Source organism: Equus quagga, chromosome 3 (assembly GCF_021613505.1).
Source record: "Equus quagga isolate Etosha38 chromosome 3, UCLA_HA_Equagga_1.0, whole genome shotgun sequence".
Lineage (NCBI taxonomy): Eukaryota > Metazoa > Chordata > Mammalia > Perissodactyla > Equidae > Equus > Equus quagga.
Genome location: NC_060269.1, coordinates 101,621,131 through 101,630,260, shown reverse-complemented (window position 1 = coordinate 101,630,260; position 9,130 = coordinate 101,621,131). Strand labels below are relative to the sequence as shown.

Below are 9,130 nucleotides of genomic sequence, written 5' to 3'. Positions count from 1 at the left end.
TTGTCAACTGTTCAAACTGCTTAAATTCCAGGTTAACAGAGTATGACCTTTTCTTTCTTATCTGCATATCTGATTTACGCAGAAAAGAAAGATAAAGAGATTCCCAGCATATGTGGTTAATCCTGTCAGAGTAAATAACCAGACAGAAAGGATCCAATTTGGAAAACTGCCCTTCAACCATCCAGTTGTTCTACTCAAACAATGGTGCCATATTAGGGACCCAGTGTTTGATTCTATTGCTAGCAGATTTGATAGTCTTGACATTCAGTTTTAGCCGTAGTTAGATCATGTTTGTTAAACAAGAGCACATACATTTGGGCCATGCATAGTCTCACTCTCTGCCACTATGGTCAATTTGCTAATTTACTTTTGGGGGTGAAAATGGGATGGCTGATGATAGAGGCTGGCTGATGTCAACTGGCTGAGTCATTTTGCCTACTGTATTGTTTAGCACCTATTCCATGATGGATGTTCTCTGGGGAACATTAACATGGTGTCCCGTGGTCAAATGTTCCATCTCTAACAGGGCCCTATAGTATACCAGGACTTGTTTTTCCAAATACATGTAGTTCCTCAGTCTAGATGGAATCATCTTGGTGTGTTGTGGTTCTCCCATTAGGCTTTCCACAGATTCCACACAGCTAGTATATGTTGTGTAATGCCCTTTTTTCGTGGCTTATTTTTTCCCTAGGGCTGCCTGTTCTATAACCATATCCATAGCTTTTCATGAGTTAGGCCTGCTGGCTGCAAATGTGATCTTATTTTTCTCTGTGATTATTGTGAACACCTGATTTCTGATGATTGATCACCATCATTTGGTCTCCTCCATTTTTGTATTTGATTATGATTAATATCAGTGAGCTGAGTTTTATAACTGCCTAAAAGCCTATCCCTCAGAGGCCAGCCACACTGAGCATTCCTTATAACTTCAGTAAACAATCATCTGGTGGATTTTCCAGACCTATATATCTATCTTAACATATGCACTGCTAAGCCTTTTGATTCTTTCTCCCACTGTTTGCCACAGCACTTCCAGCACATCAGTTTCACCCTGTGTGGGCCATCACTTTTCCATGATTCAGCAACATCCTAGTAGTCTGTTACCACGAGCTCCTGGAGTCTGAACACTGGTATTAAAGCCTATGTCCTGAGAGACATCTCCAAAATAAAACTATGCTTCCTTATGGAACTCTATGTTCTATTTTTCATAATTCAGTTGCTCAGTGTACAGTTCCCTATATAATCTCCCAGTTCTTGTTGTTAAATGTTGGCTAGATCATTCAGTTCCTTGAGTTTTAATATCTTTCCTCCCTTGTTTGAACAACTTATACCTGGTAGTATTACTATGCGACTCAACCCTAGTTATTGGCCTATGTCCAAGAAGGGAGATAAGAGCAGATCCTGAGAGGGGCACGTGATGTCCTGTGGGAAAAAGACCCTACACCATCCTCAAACAATGGAGAAGTGCTCTCCCTTAACAGAGAGGAATGGGCCACTTCTGAGGACTCAGAGGGTTCAGACAAATCTGGGATTTCAAAATTGTCATGTACAATTAACCATTTATAAGACCTCTTGGGATTCTGCTCTTTCTCAACTAGCATCCTGACCTTGGTAAGAGATCAGACTAGTTTGGGAATTTAAGTGGAACTGGAAATGTTTTACTTTTAGAATAATACAGATTTTTTTTGGCCTCTGAAAAGGATGAGAATCTCTTTCTTGCTGTGAAGAAGTCCTCTCTGGCTTTCATGATTAGCCTTAATTTGAAGGATATTTTTACCTTTACCTGCCATTTTTACCTGCCATTTTTACATTATAGTCTTCAAAATTTGAAATCAGCAAAAATAAAAATCCAGCCCCATTGTCATCATAATTTCTACTTTTCCCATATTTATCAAATACCTTCCCTTTCAACACTATATGGTCCCAATTCACCATCACTGAAACTAGTAAAAACTTCAGTTACCACACTTCCAAGGCTATTTGTATCCCATCTACCACCAGTGATAGAGTCATTACAACTGGTGGTGAACGATCCAACTCTGAAATCTGATCTCATGATGTACTCTCTTATTTCACCCTTGGTATCAGTTATCAAAGGTTGAATGCTGCCAGGAAGCAGAGCCTGAGCTGGATATGAGCTTGCAGGGAGATTACTAAGGAGTGTTGTTGGAAACAAAGTCTCTGAGTGTGAAGGGTAGGAAACAAGATTGGATAGTGAAAAAAATAGGGACATAATAATGCTTCAGCATAGGCCTCAACCACCCCACTGGGAGCTCTGAAGCTAAGATCACCTTTAAGAATAGGCACAAATTAAAATGAGGAAATCAGGCAATGGATATGAGCTTTCCCAGGAAGGAGATGTCACTATAGACTAGATAATTCTCTTCAGCTCAGGCAATCCTCAGAGAAACCTAGTAGATAAAAGGTGTCAGCAGACCGTCTTCTCATCGGCTGGGGAATAATTTCTATACTCCCAGAAGGAGAATCTGGGTAACACATCAAAACATCCACCAAAAGGCATAATGAAGATTCAAAAATATAGCAACTCTGCTGGCAATGTTTTACTTTGGATCTATGTTCTAATTCTTTTTAAGAGAGATTCTCTTCTCATTTCAGATCCACAGATTATTAATAGCATGAAAACAAAGCTTTCCCATGACAAGCATCTCTCCCTTCTTACTTCTAATTTGATAAGAATTCCTGGTAAATTTTTTTTTAAATACAATTTAACTGGATTACAAAGGCAATCTACAAAACAAAGTTGAAAAGAAGATTGTTAAAGGATAAATACTTTCTAAGATTAAATGTTGACGAAATAAGAGTAACATAAGGAGTATTGCAAATGTTTGGAAGATAAAATGATCACAATTTCGAGACAATACTTTCAAATAAAAGAAAGAAACCAAAGTGGTACTCAATAATCTCCCTTGTTTGGACAAAAATGAAAAAAGAGAAGGAGTATCTATAGTCAGAATAACAGAGCCAAGGGGGATGAAATGGAGCTAATATAACAGGTGTGAAATACAGAAGAGGAAATTCAGAAAGCCTGGCTGAAGTTGCTCAAATAAATCAGAATAGATCTGTGTTGACACAATGCTACTTTATTATCTGGAGACTCTGTACATGCAAGGTAATATCCTTTTAACCTGCAGGCAGTAGAATTTACAATAATACTGGGATTTATTATATGCACATATAAGCACAAGATCATTTACCCTTTTCTTTATGTAGTTGCTTTCCAACACTTCTACTGTGAGCTCTTTTAATCATAGTGAAATTGATATGTACTAGTTATATTTTAACTACTTAATTGATTCTTTCCTGGATAGAAATGAGAACCACATCAAATTTAAAAGAAATTTATAAGGAAAGATTGAATTTTACCAGGATGTCTAAGAAGTGAGCCTCTTTTCTTGCACTGTATTGTTATTTCAGCCGTCGGTTCTGTGGAAAGGTGCTTGTGTGGCCAGTGGAAGATAGTCATTGGATCAATTTATAGACAACCTCAGATGAACTTGCTCAGAGGAGCCATGAGGTGACTGTGCTGGTATCTTCAGCTTCCGTTCTCGTGGATCCCAACAAACAATCTGCTCTTAAATTTGAGGTTCATCCTACATCCTTTACTAAGAACGAACTTGATTTCCTTTTTATGAAATGAATCAGGATGTCATATGAGTCATCGAAGTGTATATTGTGGGCCTTTTCTTTTCTTTTTTTTTTCCAGAACTATATGAGTTTAATAACTGCAGATTAACAGAAATGACAATAAAACAGATACAATAGAGTAAAACAGGGTTTAGGTGGGAGTGGAGGGTGCAGAGGGCACTGGATATGATCACAGCAACCAAGAAGTGATTCCTACGGTTCCCTGAGAAGTCATGAGACACCTAATAAATGTCACCAAGAACTTCATGTTGAGGAAAGCACTAACTCCGAAAGATAAGTAGGGGCTCTATTGCTGAGCTTAGAACAATACATTCAATAAACTGCATAAAAAAATCGATTCAATGATGCAAAAATTAAATTATGAATATTCTGACTTTATTCCAAAGCTCTGTGAGGATGCAGTTTTGACCAAGATCTAATGAAGAAACTGCAAGAGCCAAATTTGATGTTCTTGGAGATGCCATTGTTCATTGTGGTGATCTACTGTCTGAACTACTTAACCTCCTTTGGTCTATACTCTTCAATTTACCACTGGCATTACATGTGAAAAACTCTGTGGAGGGCTTTCGTTACCTCCTTCCTATGTACCTGTTGTCCTATCAGAACTTAGCGACAAAATGACATTTATGGAGAGGGTGACAAATACGTTGCATTTCTTATATTTTGATTTTGCATTTGAGACCTTTAAAAAGAAGTGGGGTAAGTTTTGCGGAGAAGCATTAAGTGAGCCATTGGTTTATTTGTTACATTTTCCCTACAGTAGATGGAAAGAAACCTTATTTTCTTTGTGTGTTACAGAATATATGTATATATATATATACAACTAAAGAGAATTTATATTTTCTAAGGTTTAGTGTCAAAATGGACGTAAGATAATTTTTCAGTCAAAATTTACCACTCATTCAAGAAAGCTTGTGCAAACTATTCTAGAATTCTGTGACATTGTAGATGTAATTTCATTTGACGTTCATCTACCATACTAATATTTTTAGAGTTTGTTTATTTAAAGAGCTACATATGCAATATGTTTTCCATAAATCATAATGTCTCAGTTATTTATTGTTGTATAACCAACCATCTTAAGACTTAGAGTTTAAAACAGCAACCATATTATTTGCTCACGATCTTGCAGACCAGCAACTTGGGTTGGCCTCAGTTAAATGGCTCTTCTTTGGGCCTTGCTAGGGCTCACTCATTAGGCTACAAGTAGCTATCAGCTTAGCTGGGGCAGCATGGTCCAAGAAAGTGACACTCACGTGGCTGGGGTTTGGCAGATTAGCTAGACACATTAATTATCTCTTCCATGTGGCATCTCCAATAGACATGTTGTGCTTTTACAGATGATACCATAATTCCAGAAATGCTTGCATGAACGTTCCAGGCCTAGAACATGAATGTCATTTTTACCATTGTCTACTTGTAAAACAGGTTATGAGGCAAATCCAAACTCAAAGGATGGAAAAATAGCTTCCAGCTCTAGATAGGAGAAGTTGTGAAGAATACATAGCCACTTTTAATATACTTCAGAAACTTTATTAAATATATTCAAAAATCAGCCATGAAGAAATATGTTTTACTAATCTGGTTTTAGTAAAAACTCAACTTTATGTATAAGAAAGAATGATTACTTTGTGTAAACTTTCTGTTGACTTTTCTTTAAAATTAAGTACTTCTAGGAGCTCACAGCTAAGATTCCTTTCAGGTTTCAGAATCAAAGTCTTTGATCTCTCTCCTGGATTCAATTTTTATATTATATCTGAATTGTTTCTTTGATCTAATCATCTAATACATCTATTAAGAGGGCAAGTCCTTAGTTGTGGATGAGTTGTCTCTGAGCATTATCTAGCATTACTCCTCCCTTCTCAATGGATTAAAAATCATCAGCTAAGTAAATCTAAAATTTGGGGAATTACTTTAAAATTATTAATGCCTGTTTTCTGATTCTACAATTGCTACTTCCCCTCCATTTAAAAAATAAAAAAGCAAAATATGAGGGTCTAGTATACTTTACATATCTAAACGGTATCTAATCATGATTCTGTGACAACATTCATTCAATAACAAACATTTATTGAGCTTCTGCTATGATTTTTGTTTCCAGAAAAAAGAAGAAATTTAGGCAACATTTATTGAGAATTTACTTTTTTCCAGGAAATCTTCTACATTCTTTATATTTACTAACTCACAGAAGATACATGTAGAAATCCTTTTTATAGGTGCTACTATTCTCCTCATTTTACAGATGTGGAAACTGAAGGACAGAAAGTCCAGGTAACTTGCCCAAGTTCTCATGGGGAAGATGGGTTGGGGAGGGCACTGAAACACAGCCGTCAGGCCCGTGGACCTTACCCCTTTACATATTGCATTAACTCATAGAAAAGAGACAGGCTCTGACTTCAAAAACTCAATATATTACTTGAAGAGACATCTTGCTAAGCACCAAGTATCCTACAATAAAAAAGACCAAGAAAGTTAGTTTTTCTTGATCTGGGAGAACTTTTAAACCAACACTTCCCATTGCCAACACATATCTTTCAACTACCCAAACTTAGCTTTGACCAAAGGAGTCCTCCCGCTTCACCATTTACACATATATATAAAGCACCTTTTTGTTGAGCCTTGTAAAAATTTTGAATTCTAAAAAATATCCCTTTCAAATGGAACTTAAACATGCATAGCATAAATGTAATAATTATTATCAATGTATAAGAAGGTATATAAGGTTAATTTAAGATTACAGAGGAAATAAAGATCTGAGCTATAAAAACATTATCCTTTGACTATATATTATGTACTGTGTGAGAGTATGGGAGGCAGTGACTTGGAGAATAAAACTGAGACGAAAGTCTCCAAAGCAAAGCTCTTAAAAATTAATCAAGAATCACAGATCACAGAAAATAACTTCTTAGACGAGATTCCAGAGCAAGGGTATGGAAAGTAATGTGAAGGAAAGTAAGGCATCAAATGGCAAACAATCAAAGAAGAAAACTGATTGGTGAATGGGGGAGGGTGGGTAGGTCTGCCCGCAATAAAAGACTAAACAAATAATCTAAAGACCAAAGTTTCTAAGATTAATCTGCTAAAAATTAACCAGGAATCATAGGTCATAGAAAATAACCTCTTAGATGAGACTCCATAGTAAGAGCATGCACAGTAACGTGAAGGAAAACAGGGATCAAGTGGCAAACAAAGTAGAAAGCTGAACAGTGAGTGGGGTGAGTGATTCGGTTGGAGGGCCTGTGAGAATGTAAGACCAAGCAAATAATCCAAAGCCACAAAGAAGCTTAGGGATCATTGTAGGTAAATAAGAGGACACCGGTGCAAGAGGTTGGTGCAAATAAACTTTTACAGTAAAGTCAGTTTTCCATCCTGACTTTCCAGAGGTTTTATGTCATTCCTTGAACAGGCTCTCATCACAGCAGTGCTGATTTATTTTAGGGCTAGAAACTGACAAAGGAGTTTCCCGGCCAAGTTATAAATACTTAAAAGGGAGAATGTTTGACTTTTTGCAGATGAATCTTTCTTACCACCCATTCCTATATGCTTGGCAATACTTACTTTAGTTTTTCTATATTTATAACTTTTCTGTAGACTAGAGACACAAATTAGGTATGGGAAAATACTCAGTAGACTGAATGATGGGTTAGTACCTCAGGCTACCATTTCTTTCCTCGCAGTTTTCAAGCATCTTCTTTTTAGATTAAATAGTAATAATCTATCCATGTCAGAATATTTCAAATTCCTTCAGAAAGAAAAGATTGATGACATGGAGATGGAGGTGAAAGACATGGTTTCATTTTGTATCTCTCATTCATCATGTATTTTCCTGATCACGGATGATCCAGGACTTTGGTCCTGAAATAAAATTTCTGCTGTAAAATTTTCAAGGGAGAGTGAGACTTTAAGCCTTAGAAGGGAAGGTTTATTTTTTCCTGGTGAGATCTATATCATTAGGGAGGACTCTTGAGCCACTGGGGTTTCTCTGCTTGCCTTTCACTATCCTTGTAAAGGATACTCAGCTTCCCACGTGTAACCTGTTTATTCTTTGTGCAACTGGAGACCAGATTGAGACAAGTGTGAACAATGCAAATCCTCACGCTGCAGATCTGTATTTAATGTGGAGGATCATTATGATATTTAGAAAGCATTTTTCTCTTTTTCTGAGGAAGAGTAGCCTTGAGCTAACATCTGCTGCCAATCCTCCTCTTTTTGTTGAAGAAGACTGGCCCTGAGCTAACATCCATGCCCATCTTCCTCTACTTTATATGTGGGATGCCAGCCACAACATGGCTTGATAAGCAGTGCCATGTCCACACCCAGGATCTGAACCAGTGAACCCCGGGCTGCCAAAGTGGAACCTGGGAACTTAACCACTGTGCCACCAGGCGGGCCCCAGAAAGCAATTTCTTATTCAACCAACTTACATCAATCATAGGGCATTTCTTCACTTCAGTGAGCAGTAAAGTGGATTCTCAGTGGGTACCATGTCTCATGTGAAACCTTGTCACACGGGGTCTTCTGCAGAGATTGAGGGTCATCAGTTAGCAAAGAAAATAATACATTTAAAATGCCGCAGGATTCAGTAAAACTGTCACAAATATCATAAAAGATATAAACCTAAAACCTTGGAGATGGAAAACAAGAAGATGGTCATTTAGAATGTAACATTCACTATATAGTTAAACAATTACAGAGAAATATTGATTTAGACATATAATGTATCAGTTATCTTGAATTTGTAATACAGAAAAAGATGAAATAAGTCTTTAACAAATATTTGAACTTTGAAAACCTGCTGAGGTAAGAGTATCTTCTTAGCTATTAATTCTCTCACTTACATGGTTTTCGTTTTGCTATTTTTGTTGCTTAAACATTTGTTGCTTAAAGATTTTAAAACACAGTCATATTTTGAACATCTTCACCTACAGAGACCTGAAAATGTATTCCTATATTTTCTAAGAATAAATGGATATAAATTCACAAATATATCTGTTTTCCTTTCCCTACTTGCTTTCTCAGGGAGACTCACTACCTTGCGTGAACTGATGAGGAAAGCTGATATATGGCTGATACGAAACTACTGGGATTTTCAATTTCCTCATCCACTCTTACCTGGTTTTGAATTTGTTGGAGGACTCCAGTGCAAACCTACCAAACTCTTCCCCAAGGGAAAACTTTGGTGTCTTGAAATTCGTTTTCTTTCCCAATCCAGATATCATCTTATAGAAAAGACATGGGGGAATATACAAATTTCTTCACAGCATTCCCTCACATATTATGTTTTTCATTATCACAGAAGATTCTGGGATACAGATGGTTGTTCAAAAGATGAAAGAACTGCAGAATCTTGTGGATATAACCACTATAAAGCAGTCTTTCAGTGTCCAACACATAATAATGGGCAATTTTTTCAACAAATGAGCATACTCTGTCTACTAGATGCCAAATTCTACACTGTGCACTG

General features: G+C 36.9%; 1 pseudogene; it reads left to right on the top strand.

The window, feature by feature from the left end:
• The first annotated feature begins 3,093 nt into the window (after positions 1-3,093).
• LOC124236811 (UDP-glucuronosyltransferase 2B31-like) overlaps positions 3,094-9,130 on the top strand; it is a 37,648-nt pseudogene continuing 31,611 nt past the window's right edge.